Source organism: Aedes albopictus, chromosome 3 (genome assembly GCF_035046485.1).
Source record: "Aedes albopictus strain Foshan chromosome 3, AalbF5, whole genome shotgun sequence".
NCBI classification, from domain to species: Eukaryota; Metazoa; Arthropoda; class Insecta; order Diptera; family Culicidae; genus Aedes; species Aedes albopictus.
In genome coordinates, this window is record NC_085138.1 from 420015918 (window position 1) to 420029267 (window position 13350).

General features: G+C 39.5%; 1 protein-coding gene across 10 annotated transcripts in view; it reads left to right on the plus strand.

The window, feature by feature from the left end:
- The first annotated feature begins 3419 nt into the window (after positions 1-3419).
- Positions 3420-13350, plus strand: part of LOC109403350 (transcription factor GAGA) — a 47770-nt gene continuing 37839 nt past the window's right edge. The window contains exons 1-2 of one of the 10 annotated variants that reach the window (XM_029875729.2): positions 3420-3950; positions 4385-4591. The gene's annotated coding sequence lies outside the window, so the exon portion shown is untranslated. Of the gene's footprint in view, positions 4611-13350 lie in introns of all 10 variants that reach the window. The other 9 variants (XM_062856349.1, XM_062856350.1, XM_019684262.3 and 6 more) reach the window with 9 other exon arrangements.

The window sequence follows — 13350 nt, forward strand, 5'->3', positions numbered from 1 at the left end:
AATTAAGGTTGAAATGGTAGATAAATAATATCTTTCGAGTTCATCAAAATGACAAATCAATGTATTTTAAACTTAATATAACTTCTGCAGTAATTTAAATTAACTTGTAAATTATTTTACAAGACCCTTGAGACTTATAATCAAAAGTACAAGTCATAGCTAATATTTTATACTTGTAGTTTGTTCATGCAACAGACATTTGTAAATTCTACTAATAATATTAGTCCAACCAGGGGCCTGTAGCATAATGAAAATTTTACTAATAATATTAGTCTTGTAGCTTGTAACTTATAATTTTCTGTTGCATAAACATACTACAAGTACAAGTTACAAGTCCAATACTACAAGTCGGTTGGACTAATATTATTAGTAGTATTTACAAGTGTATGTTGCATAAACAAACTACAAGTATAAAATATTAGCTATGACTTGTACTTTTGATTACAAGTCTCAAAGGTCTTGTAAAATAATTTACAAGTTAGTTTTAAAGTATTGCAGAAGTCATATTTAGTTTTGAATATATCGATTTACCATTTTGATGAACTCAAAAGATATTATTTATCCAACATGCCAACCTTAATTCCAGTTTTCGACGATTAAATTTGGCAGTATATGTATTCAGAACTCATTGAAGAGAAAATTGCTTTGATGTACACTATGTACACAGACAAACAGACGTAACACTTCAAACACTTTTCGATGCACAATATAGTCACGGATACGCGATCGCCCAATGCTAAAAAGGCGGAGTTTGGTCAATCATGAACTAGGTGGCGGTAGTGAGCAAACGTCAAACTCGAACAAAACCGATGCGAACGCCACAGGTGGCCCGTCGGCCAACTATGAAATTTTGAAAAGGCCAGTTAAATCAGTGAACGATGAGTATGATCAGAGTGTTACGTCTGTTTGTCTGTGCTATGTATCCAAAATATAATTTCTGCTGAGTCTCTCAAGTTCTCCAAAGTTTCTACAATACCCATCTTTGATTGGAGGTTCTTGGTAAAGTTATATATTATGGTCACTGCATAAGCACAGGTAAAGTTGCAGATGCGAAATAAATTTGAATCAATTGCTTATATTGCGCATCATTAAGCTAATTAAGCGCTACAATATATATACACTAACTCGAATCGAGTTGCGACATATAAAAGTAGGTAAAAGCTCAATTTTTGCATCCCTGATCACTTCGGATTTTAACAAGAAGCATAATACATGTTGCTAAATCTTTATACATTGTTTTTCAACCAGTACCTACTATTAAATCTTTGGGTCATTTTACTAAAAATCTAGGTTCTTGAAGTGCCATACTTTGTAAAAAATATTTCGTCAGAGCGGTCGAAAATTATCCAAACAGCACATGCTTTTCATCTATCGTATAAAGAATGCAAAACTTCGGAATAAATGAAGTTATTTCCGGATGTTACGCGGAAAATGCAGAATATAAACAAACATCAACTGCCATTTCAAATTAATAGTGAACTGTCGGATGAATTTTGACAGGTAAATGAACCAAAACAACTTGTATTTTCATGGTCACTAATACAGCGGCCGTTCGCTCGTTGCAAACCCGCTCGTTGCAACGCTTTTTAGTTGCAAGTCCGCTAATTGCAAAGTTTGGCAAGTTTTTGCAATTAAAAAGCAAACAAGTGTCAAATTTATGCTGTCAGTCATGCTGGCAGTGCATTTCGATGCACTTTAGTGTCAAAGTGACGTTGCAATTAGCGAATGGCATTCGCTCGTTGCAATGTAAACATTTTGCAACGAGCGAATGGGCACTAGCGTGGTTCAAAAAATCGTTTTTGCTCCACACCGCTTATTCGATTCCTAACCAGATTATATGCCTTCTCACAAAATTTGAGCTCATTTGGTTGAAAATTGAGACTGCACAAGCCCGTCAAAGTTTGTATGGGAATTACAATGGGAAAACGATGTTTTTCATTCAATCGACCGTAGCATTTCCACAAGTGCCCTATTGGGTTAGTCGATCCTTGGTAATACTAGGCTACTCTATATGCTACAACTTTGCCAAAGACCGCATTCAAATCGGACGCCTCATTAATTAGTTATCGATTTGTATCCAACTGGGCAAACTTTAGCTATGATCCTCCAGCTTCCCAGCAGGCAACATTGCTGCATATGGCGCCAAAGATAGCACACTGAAATCATGGCTACTATGTTCCACTGCAGAATGCAGTGATGCCCACCGAATAGTTTAACCAGCATGAGTAAAGATTTCGATTCTGGATAAAAATCGGTAACTAATTAATGAGGCGTCCGATTTGAATGCGGTCTTCAGCAAAGTTGCAGCTGATAGAGTAGCCTAGGATTACCAAGGGTCGACTAACCCACTTGGGCACTTGGGGAAATGCTACGGTTTATTGAATGAAAAACATCGTTTTCCCATAGTAATTCCCATACAAACTTTGAAGGGATTTTGCAGTCTCAATTTTCAACCAAATGAGCTCAAATTTTGTGAGAAGGCATATAATCTGGTTAGGAATCGAATAAGTGGTGTGGAGCAAAAACGATTTTTTGAACCACGCTAATGGGCACTGTATTACAAGTGCTAATAATATTAGTGGAAAATTGAGCCTTTATGCAATACAAATTATTAGTACTTGTAATATTAGTACTTGTAACTTGTAACTTGTAGCTAATATTATTAGCCCGATTATGCTACAGGGCCCAGGAGTCCAACCGACTAATAATATTAGGCCGTTCGCAATGCTGTTTTATTTTGTATGGCGAGTTTTAAAAATTTTAAAACTCGCCATACAAAATAAAACAGCATTGCGAACGGTCTTAGACTTGTAATTTGTACTTTTAGGATTTTTATGCAACAGGTTATTACAAGTTACAAGCTGCAAGACTAATATTATTAGTAAAATTTTCATTATGCTACAGGCCCCAGGACATCCTGTCTACCATGATTCCAATGCATTGATATAGGCCGTGTCAGGGGCCTGGTGCCAGCATAACTGACAGCACGAATTTGACATTTGATTGCTTTTTAATTGCAAAAACTTGTCAAATTTTGCAATTAACGGACTTGCAACTAAAAAGCGTTGCAACGAGCGGGTTTGCAACGAGCGAACGGCCGCTGTATTATTTTTTTTATTTTGCTTAATGCAATAAATTTTGAATGGTTGCCTAAAAGTCTGTGCTAAAAGATTCACGATGGGTGACATCAAAATCCCTCTCTTTTTGAGCGCTTTTTCATCGGGTAGTTTTGTGATCTTCAACTGATGCATCGAGTCATCTCACTTTCCCTCACGCAGGACATTTCATTTCTCCCTCTCGCTCGCTCTCCCAGCAAACAGCGAGAAATCCACGCAGGCTCTCTTCGCTTCGGGTTCCCAAAGCAGGCAACCAGCTCACAAAACTCACGCACACAGCCGCATCCGTCGACGTCGTTCTCGTTGGAAGTGTGCCGTCTCCTCGAACCCGCATCCAGCAGCACCGCAGCGCTCCCGCTCGCACTGAAATCGATTTTTTCTCGCAAGCGCAATTTTTTCTCTGGCGGCCATCATCATCCATCGCATCGCGTATTCGAGTGTCGTGCAGTGCAGTCGTGCGAAGAAGAAGTGGAAACGCTTTCTCGAAATATCGCTCCAGAGCTCCAGAGGTTGGTTTCCTTTCCCATATCGCAGGTTTGGGAGCGCACAGAAATTTGTGAGTCCGAGAAGCTCTTCATCCCTTGTTTTCCCTGGATCGGATCGAAAGTGTGTTTGGTGCGATTTTCGCTGGGAAAGAGAAAATTTTCACCCAAGTCGTGGACGTCGGACGTCTTGTCGTGGTCGCGCGAGCAAATCGCGATTTTTCGATTTTCGGGAGTCGAGTGAGTTTAGTGTGCGCCTCGCGCAGTAAAAAGTGGAAACCTAGCGCTTCGGTTTTAAGCAGTGAAATACGCCCGTATCCGGTCACATCCGGCGTCGAAAGTGGTTCCTATCGTGAGTTCCCAGTCCGGGTTGTGGTTTTTCGCTGTTTTTGCGCAGTTTTGGACACGTTTTGGTGCGTAAAAATCGAACGGGATTTTTCGTTTTTGTGTGGCCCTCTTTTTCGGTGGTGGCTGACGACGACGTCGTCGACGGAGAGACATCTTGGGAAAGTAGTGTGCAGCAGTAGAAAAAAGAAGCAGACCGTCGTGGCCAGCAGCAGCGCAGAGCAGACAAGAGCTGTGAAGAGTGCGGAGGATTTTCGTTCGCTCCCGGAGACCCCCGGAGCAAATCCCTCTTGCGAGCAGTGTGATAATAGTCCACTCCGGGATTAAACGCAGGATAATATTTTGATTCCGAGGAATCGAAATTTTATTCCGAACTTTCGAGCAAAACCCCTTAAAATTTTCGGTCGATTTTTCCATTTTTTTTCTTTATTCGGTCGCTAGAGTGAGAGGCGTCATCGCCCGTTCGGTTTCGTTTTGCGGGTCAGAAGTAGCAGCAGAGTAGTGTGAGCAAGAAGTACCGAACCTACCGAAGAAATAGGGAAGTTTGGGTGAAGTGTGCGGAAAGTGGAGGGGTAGTGGAAGAAGAGAAGCGGAGTCGGAGTGTGTGAAGGCAAGCCAGGCCACCGCACCACAAAGCGCAGAGAAGTAGTGAGTAGTGGTGTGAGAGGTGAGCGTACGCGCCAGCTAGCGGATCGTGTTCGTCAGTGTTGCCAGTTTTGGGAGGGTTTCAAAGCGCGGGTGTTATTCCCTCTGGCTCTGGAGATTGTAAACAAGAGCATGATTGTTCTCTGTTTATGTTGATCAGCTCTCGGCGTTCCATGATCCTATGAAACATTATACTATTCTCATTGATTTTGTTTTCATTCTTTCGATTCTCTGTGTTCTCCTTTCTATGAGGGTATTATTGCATGCCGACATCGGTATGTACAATAGCTTTTGTTGATCTTTTGGTGTTATAACTTGATTTATGTTTAACCATAAAAATTACAATAAAACTTTATAAACACGTTTGAAGCACTTGGTTGTTTCGTAGACCTCTCCTAAGGATACAATGTAACAGGTTCGCGTAATTATTAAAATACAGACATACGTCGATGTAACGTAATTGCATTTTTATCTTCGTTACGATGAATCGAAGCAAATATTTTTTCCTTAATTTAGTGTTAAAGTAATATTCAAAAAATATATATCCTAATGATCACCCAGCAGTGGTTTTCAGCCTTTATTGTATAATACTTGACAAGATTCTTCTTTTGTGTTTATCTAGAAGTGGTGAAGCGTCAAACGTTATCTGTTGATGTTGATCAAAAGTTAATAAATATTTATAAGTAAGGTAAAAAAATATAATTTGGTCATGCACTGCGATGTATGTCTTGTTCCGGAAAGCAAATAAAAGTAAATACTTCTGAATATCGATTATTGGATCAAACAGACCCTATTCTGATGACTTACGTTGAAAATACGCCTAACAATTCCGTAATAATTAGCGAAAAAGCCGTAACCAACAAAATGTACACAATTTGAGTAATTGCAGGAGTGAAAAGATGCTAGATTTGTCTTCTAAATGCTCACAAAGTTTCCTTGATATCACTTTTCTAACTATTGAAAATCACTGATTGAGTGAAAGGCGTAATTCCATTCTATTCCAAACGAACAAAAACAAGAATTACGCCTTCTACTCCTTTGTTTTGTTTGGTGTTTTGTTTACGAAAGTGAGAGGCGAAACTGAAATCAACACGTAAACACGGCGATAGTAGAAGGCGAAACTGAAATCAAAACGTAAACACGGCGAAAGCAAATGGCGAAATTCTGTCAAAATCATAAATAAGGCGAATAGTAAAAGGCGATTCTGAAAATGATATCGATTCGAGGCGCATAGTATTGGGCGAAATTATCATTCTCAGGTATCAATTCAGGCGTAATTAAATAAATGCAATTTTTAGTGCAAAAAATATCAAATTCGTGCAGTGTTCTCAGAAAAACAAGAAACTATGTCAGAACTGTATCAATTAACCTTATTTGAGTTGAATTATTCTGTATTACTTCTAAATAGGAATTGAAATTTGATTAGCAAAATTCGGTTGTTGTTTTCGCATTGTTACTGTTTTGTTAGTTACGCCCTATTCGCGAATTACTCCCGAATTAAGAATTTACTTCAACATTATCGAAAATGTAAAATTTTTCACTAAAACCCCTCAAATGCACAGGTATGCAAGAAGACACACACTTCACAGTCACATACAATATTTACCTCAAAATCGTTGAATTGATAATTGTAAGAAATTTAAAAGCCTTCATACAATGAAAACTGTTCAATAAAGAAGCGTTCAAGCATAATTTTTCAAATCGTCGTATCTAACTTTTTCACTGATCTGAGTAAATTCATGGTCAATGTTGACGACCATTTCACTAAAATAGTTTTTTATAAAAAAAACTTTCCATAAGTTTTTTCGTGCTTAACATCACCAGGGATATAGCACGCACTAGGTAAGAAACAAAACCTACTCATTCCATATCATTGTCACAATGAATTTTGACAAAAATACACATACACCGGGTTGGTTAGAGATACGTCATGCCAGATACGTCGCTTTTGTATGGTACCAGTTTGGTAATTGTAATTGTAATTGTAATTTATTATTCAACGTAAACCTGGTGTATCTGTTACTTTTGATTTTGGCTAGATACGTCGTTTGGTTTTCTCATATTTCAAAACTGTGTATCTATCAGTAAAGTTGTAAACATCAAAATAGTTAGATACGTCGTTTCGAAAAATATGCTTAGTTAAACAAATTAAGCAATAAATCATCAAATAGTGATGTGGATTCTTCAATTTGCTTTATGAATCATGCATGCAGCAGTAAACCCGGATTTGTTTACATTCTCGAGTTACGTCGGATTGAAAAGTTATGCTTGCGTTGGGCTCCCAATCTCTTAACATTCATCTAGAACGCCAAAAATAGGTGGTGTCCAAAATACATTACAAGTTTTCTACTGTAACTAAATATATTTTGGTCATCTGTCGAACTACATGGGGATGCTGGGCGATTGCATACTTGGAGGCGTATTATGTGGTTCTGGCGATATTTCCTCGATTTCAACAAAAACTGTAATAGGGTGCCTGTACCAGTTGTCGCACTACCTAAGGAAAACTATTTCTACAAAAATAAGAAGAAGACCGACGAATGTCATCGATATGTCAAATGATAGATTAGTTTTCATACTTAACAGGAAAATATAGAACTCGAGCCAAAACTACTTTAAGTATTTATTACGACGTGTGCCAATGATAGGAACCCTGTACCAGTTATGGACACATTTGTTAATTTCGGTTCCACTTCGCACTATTTACATGCATTCCTTACGGGGTTTGCCATAACTGGTACACTATGGCGAAATAGGGTGCAAGGAAGCCGAAAAGTTAAGGAAAATTAATTATTTCTATCATAATTTGAGCAAATTGTGAAGTTTGAATGATTGCAACCATCTTTTGTGATCGTGATCTGTTGTTCACGATTTTTTTCTTGTAGATTTGCATCATAAAAGGTTGAAAATCAACTATGGCGAATTTGAGGTACTATAGCCATAACTGGTACACTGAGCCTAGTTATCATCAAAATAGATGCATGTAAAGCGGAAAAATTTGATTATTTACAAAAAAATATTTGTTAATTTATGTTACTTTCATGATAATGCAGTATTCATGGCTAAACATTGAGATAATTGCCCTGTCCAAATTGTATATACATGAGGGTGTCCAAAACGGTTGTGCTACTTTTCCCCGTATGTCGGTTCCCCAAATACCGATTCCCCGAATGCCGTTTCCCCGAATGACCCATTTCCCCGCCGAATCACACCCTTCTTTATTTTATAGGCGGTTCTTTCAAGTTTTATTGCTCCTCAGACCAGCTGAAACCCTGCTGAATGAAGAATGGTTATATGCCTCCTTCTTTTCATTGCTGCTCGTTCTTTCTAGAACCAAATTGACCCTAACGACTTGTCAAATTGTGATCGCTTAATTTTTTAATCAATCTATTCAACCGGATCACGAACATTTTGTGGCAAGTGATCATTTCGAACAAGAATGTAATGTAGATTCTTTTCGGGGAAACGAGCCATTCGGGGAAAAGTAGCACTATCTATATTTTCTTCATCATTGTATTTTATATACACATTTCTAAAAATATGTAAGAACACACACAAGACGCCATCCACAAATAACGTAACGCTCTAGGGGGAGGGAGGAGTACGGCCGCGCGTTACGGCCCATACAAAAATTATAGGAGTTTCATACAAAAGAGCGTTACGTAATAAATGGATGCTGCATAAGTCAAATTCAAAGCATGCCTATTTATATCCAACTATTGAAACCAATATCGTATAAAGCCAGAATCTTCTTCGTGAATCTGGAACACGTCAAGTGTCAAGCGTTATCTGTTGATGTAATTTATAAGTAAGAAATCTTTTCAGCAGGTGGCGCAGGTGTAAACTTTCAAAAAAGCTCCAATAATACAATATTCCTGTTCAAAGAGTTGTAATTATAATTTATTCTTCAACGTAAACGCTAAGAGTTTTTGTTAAGATATACCCAGAAATTCCTGCTAGAACTTATCCAGCACATTTTGGTTGAATTTCTATAGGATTTCCTCCCCAGATTCAAGCAGAAAAAATCCTGAGATTGTTCCAGGTATTTGTACAGGTGTTTTACCGGTAATTCCTCAGAAAATTCTTGCTAGGATTTCTCCAGGAATACCTGATGGGACTCCACCATGAATTTCTTCAAAGATTGGATTTTCCAGGAATTCTTCCTAAGATGATTCCAAGATTTTTCTTTAATTACTTCAGGAATTCCCTCTGAGATTTTTTCCCGCTGTGAAATTCCGGCTAGGATTCTTGCTTGGACTCCATTTGAGATTTCTTCCTCATGTGATTATTCCATGAATTCTTTTGGAATTTTACCATATTTTGCATATTCCGGTAAAAATTTATCCGGGAATATCTCACAGAATTTCTCCAGTGATTCTTCCACGAACTCTAACAGAAATTTATGCGGGATTTCTCTAGGGATTTCATAAGATTGAGCGGACTTGTCCGTTACTGACTTTATCACTCCCAGACTAGCCTTCACTGCTGTCTTTCTACTGTAATGTTGTTTGGAGTGTAAATGCTGTATGCCAGTGGGGATGTAATGCTAAGAATACGTAAAAGATGTAATAATTGAGGTGAAGGGAGCTAAATAACATTTCTTATACAACTTTGACACCGAATACTCTCATAAACCTGCAAAAGTGGTCGTAAAACGCTAAATGGGGTAGTAGGCCTGGTTCCAGCAGGGGTATAGTATTATATATACTATTCTAAATAAGGCTCCCTATTCAAATAGCAAAAAGTTGGAACCACAAAAATGTCTGAAGAAAATCTGGGTGAATCTCATTAAGAACTGTATGAATTTATGAGCATCCCTTGGGCGAATTCCTTCCAATTCTTGGAGTAGGTACTACAATTCCTGATGAACTCCTCATAGTATCTCCAGCAGGAATTTTTAGCATCTGGTTGATTTCCATACGGAACTCCTGGAGGAAACTCATGAGTCTGCAACTCTTTGAGGTATCCAACCAATGAGATTACCTAGAGGGATCGCGCCACGATACAAGACCATGAGCCCCCGTTCCCTGTGGCCAAACCGGCCAAAGCGACGTTGCCCCGGTAACGAACGACGAGCTGACATGTTCAGAATGGCTATGCAGATGTGCCTAGACGACAGACGAGGCGAATTTCCGGAAAGGTGAAAAAGGCAAAGATAGGTTCTACTGCTCAAACCCGGGAAGCCACATGGCTGATGGTCTGTATCGAATAACCCGATGACTCTGGCCTCGGATAACCAGTTCGTCTTCCGGAAGAGTCGATCCGAAGGGTCGAGTCCCGGTAAGCCTATGCCGGATACTGAGAGAGCTTCTTCTTCTTCTTACTGGCTCTACGTCCCTACTGGGACTTGGCCTGCCTCGCTTCAACTTAGTGTTCTTTGTGCACTTCCACACTCCGCAGTTATTAATTGGCTTTCTTTGCCTGTCAATGCATGGATTTGTATAGGGTAGCGAGCCACTTGGGTAGTGGCACTCTTCGCTAAAACTCAGTCAATTCCAAACCAATTAACTTGAAATTTTGTATACGGCTACATACTATACGTCTCTCACCGTGTTTCAAAAATTGTGTCAATTGGTTCGAAATAGGCTGAGTTATAGCAGAAAAATGCCCAAAATAGGAGTTCTGCCGAGACGATTTCGCTTCCCTATTGTGAGGCAAGTACAATGATACACTATGCCCTGCCTGCAGCCCAGAGAGTCGAGAAAATTTTCCCGACCGGAACCGGAATCGTACCCGCCGTCTCCGGATTGGCGATCCATAGCCTTAACCACTAGGCTACCTGTAGAGCTACTTTCAGAATAGGGTGCTATTCTATGACACCGAGGAAGGCGAGAGGAGCTACAACATCCGCGCGGAAGTGCCTCAGAGGACCATCCTGGGCCCAGTACTATGAAACGCAGCGTATGATGGCGTATTGAAGCTCAAACTTCCACCGGGCGTAAAACTGGTCGGCTTTGCCGATGACATTACCCTTGTGGTGTGCGGCAAGTCGATAGAGGTATTGGAACTGACAACAACGCACGCAATTGGCATAGTAGAGGACTGGATGGGGTTGAGACAGTTGGCACTCAAGCACGACAAAACGGATCTATGACATTTCGTCGAAAGACATTTGGTCGAATGACGTTTGGTCGAATGACATTTAGTCGAAAGTACATTTGGTCGAACGGACGTTTGGTCGAATGGACATTTGGTCGAAACCCATATTAGGGAGTAGGAAACATATGACATTTAGTCGAACGGACAATTCGTCGAATGGACATCTGGTCGAACTGATGAAAAGACACTAGATCAGTTGATGACAAAAACTGCTAGATAAGAGTTACGTGCTTAGCAGGTAGTGCAGTCCGCGCACTGTTGTCTTTCCGCTTGAAGAGCTGCGTTCCGAATACTCAATAGGGAGGTGGATACCCAAGTAGCTCCTTGAGCGCCATGTAGGCAGAGCAGCCCCGGTAAGGAAGCCTGCTTAAAACCTTCAACTACCAGAAAAGCAAAACTAGATAAAACAGATTGATTTAACAGCAACAGAATGTTCAAACACACACCTAGCGATACCCGAGTGATGATACTTGCTTGCAGATTGATACTACCATAAAAGGATAACATGAAAATAGTGACGCATTTAAACGCGTTAAAGTTTAAACTCGGCACGCTGCGATCAGAAATATTTGAAAATTTTTCAGTTGGAACGCGAGCAAGCTCTACATAACTACATTCGCACAATGCCTGCATGATACCCTGGTATCCTCAAAACAGAAATGGTTATATATCCGCCATTTTGTCAAAGATTTGAACATTTTTGGGACTCGATTCATAAACTTCTCTTTTATTGGGAGTATTTCCGAGTGAACCGGATTGATTACCGTGGTTTTCGGAAAATCCAGATTTTCAGGAACATGTTCGGCATTTCAGCTATAATAACCATCAAAGATTATAAACCAATAGTCTTGTCCAATCAGTCTTGTCATCAGTCCATTAGCTGGCTATTCCAGAAAAGAAATCTCAAAAAGTCATGGCAATCAATAACACTTTCGTACTCCTCAACCTCACAATGTATATTTATATTTACGGATTTTCTGAAACTCCGGGTGACCGGACCAGTTTATTCGTATAACGTATCGATAGAGTAAGCACATATGAGTTCGGAGCTGAATCGGTATCTGAACGGGCGTTCTTAAGCAGTTTAAATGACTATTGTGTTTCAATCAAAACATTGAAAGCATTTATATTATTTTCAACTCGTGCTCAGTTCAAGTGAATTACTAAATTAACCGTTATGTGGCCGGCAAACTTTTTGCTTTTTTCTACACCGTGTATTTTAAATGGGTGCTGGGTACCCGGGTACCCTGCCGGCCACATAAGGGTTAAAGAACAACCTATGTTTAAAAGAAGGAAAAATATCAGATGAAAAATCTGCAGCTTCAACATGTGAACATGGTGGAAACGTGAAAAAAAAACAGAAGGAAAAAACACTGATAAACAAATGAGCAGGTGGTACATGAAAACGCAATGAAATTAGTAAACATGAAAGACGAGCCATGTTTGAAAGAAGGAGAAATATCTAAAAAAAGGCATCAGCTAATGAAGAACAGCTATATAAGCTAAGCAAAAATTTCTTCTAAAACATTCAACAGTTGGTTCAGGAAAACGATGTTGGGGTCAATATGACAGGCACACTGAACGTGCATTACGCCATCTTGGTGCGAAAAACCTAACATCCTAGGAGGGTTAATAAACTTGAAAGAATAGCCTATGTTTCAAAGAAGGAAAAATACATGAGAAAAAAAGACAGCAGCTATAATATTCAAACATAATACAAATACGAAACTTGAAAGAATAGCCTATGTTCAAAAGAAGGAAAAATCATCGATAAAAAAAAACACAACCATAATGTCCACTGTCAGCATAAATAACAAACTTAAAAGAACAGCATATGTTGAAAAGAAGGAGAAACCTTTGATGGAAAAGCCAGTATGTGCTACACAAAAACGCAATGAAATGATGAAACTTGAAAGAAGAGCCAATATTAAAAATAAGGAGAAATCTTCGATGAAAAATCAACATTGCTTTTTCATGTTTGATATTATTTAACACGATGAAATTTATATACGACTTATCGTTCATTCGACCAAACACACTTTCAGCCAAATAAGCTCAGTAACAAATGAGTTCAGATACCGAAATCTATAATATTTTTTTGCACTTAAATCTCTTTTCATCGGTTAGTGCCTTTTGACCAGATGTCCATTCGACGAATTGTCCATTCGACTAAATGTCATATGCTGCGTCTTCCACAAAAAGGGTTTCGACCAAATGTCCATTCGACCAAATGTCCTTTCGACCAAACGTACTTTCGACCAAATGTCATTCGACCAAACGTCATTCGACCAAATGTCATTCGACCAAATGTCCTAAAGCCGATGTATCTTAGGGTGGTCAGTGCATACCGCACGGTCTCAAAGGACGGGATATGTGTACTATCGGGCATGATGCCCAATAGCACTAGCGGTGGCAGATGATGAACATTGAGCAGTGCTTCGAGAGACGCGGCATAAGAGGCGCGAAGCGGATTGCCAGAACATCGTCTATACTGAAGTAGCAGAGGGAATGGGATCACATACTCCAGCAAGGGTAGGTGGACACACAAACTCATAGCGAGCGTGTCCAACTGGACAAGCAGGCCCCATGGCGATGTAAATTTTTACTTGAAACAATTTCTGTCAGGCCGCACAAATTCAGACATGTAGGCACCCCGCATGTCC